At 59.7% G+C, this 1,239-nt stretch overlaps 1 protein-coding gene across 1 annotated transcript in view; it reads left to right on the forward strand.

Moving 5' to 3' along the window:
* Positions 1–1,239, forward strand: part of ONECUT1 (one cut homeobox 1) — a 16,572-nt gene that overhangs the window by 1,739 nt on the left and 13,594 nt on the right. The window lies entirely within an intron of this gene.

A 1,239-nucleotide genomic window follows, 5' to 3' on the forward strand; every position in this document is an offset into this window, starting at 1 on the left:
TTGGCTAAAATCGTTAGGTTTTCTATTATTCTTTTTTTTTTTTTTTTAACCGGTTGTGCTTATCGTTAGGCCGTGGGGTTTGAGTTTCGCGTGGATGCCTCTGCATGAGACGCGCAGTCCGTGTCGCGGCTCCCGTATTGTCTGCTCGGAGACTGCCGTCCCGTTCGGTTCCTGTTCTCCTCTGCCGCCTCCCCAAACCCTCCAGCCTGCGCCCCCGGTGCAGGGCCCGGGTTTAATACGCCGTGAGTGAGGGTTTGTTAATTAAGTGATAGGTCTCCATTAATTTGTCCCTGGAGAACGCGAGACAGTCAATCCGAGTTGGAGCCGGGGTCACTGATCCGTTTCGCAGACAAAAATAAGGGAAGGGCCAAATCTTTCTCCTTTCGAATGCACAAATGGTCCTGCGCTTTCGACTACCACGACGGTGGGAACTGGGAACCGCTTCCCGACCGTGCGGGGACCCGGCTGGCCCAGCACCGTGCTCCTTGCCTGGTTTCAGCCAACCTCCTCGTCTCTGAAGCCTAAAGCGGTGCTAGGAAGGGCCCGTAGCAGGACCTCCCCCCCCGCTGTAGCTGGCCCCGCGGTGCGCACCGGTGGGAGGACGTTGCTCTCTTTGGCTTCCACTCCTGCAGAGCCAGTTTCAAAGGTCTGAGCTCTCGGAAAATGCCCTCTCCGCCTTCCCTTCCTCAACAACCACCCCACCAGGAGAAAACCCTCGTCTTGCTGGTGCTGCCCGGGAGAGGAGGATGGAGTTTGTGTTTCCAATATCCCCGTAACGATTGCTAAGGCGAACTTTCTTCGATTTGGAGCGTATTTTTACGACAATTCGGTCGACCTGACTCTCCGCTCATTTGCATAGATCGATACTGGAAACAACCCCTCGCTTCGGAGTCTGCTGGCATCCTCTCCCTGGCGCTGCCGGCCGGGAAGCTTTGCCAGCCCCGGCTGCAGGCCCGGGCAGGAGGGAGGCGGCAGCTCCCCGCGGCGCGGCCGCTTTCTGCCGGGGGACGGCCGCGCTCTGCCGGGTCCGGGGAGACCCATTGTTCGCCTCTGCCCCCAGACCGCCCCTGCCTCCAGCCACCCCAGCGCTGCCCTCGCATAAACGGATCCCGGTAATCCCGTTAGAGAGACAAAGCCTCATTATTCCGCCTTCCCTTTCCGACGGAACCCGAAAGCTGGCACCTTACAGAAACGGCCTCCCCGGGGCGAAACTGGGCTCGCAGACCGGGGGGGGGGGCG

This window comes from Aptenodytes forsteri, unplaced genomic scaffold (assembly GCF_000699145.1).
Source record: "Aptenodytes forsteri isolate BGI_AS27 unplaced genomic scaffold, ASM69914v1 Scaffold1, whole genome shotgun sequence".
NCBI lineage: Eukaryota > Metazoa > Chordata > Aves > Sphenisciformes > Spheniscidae > Aptenodytes > Aptenodytes forsteri.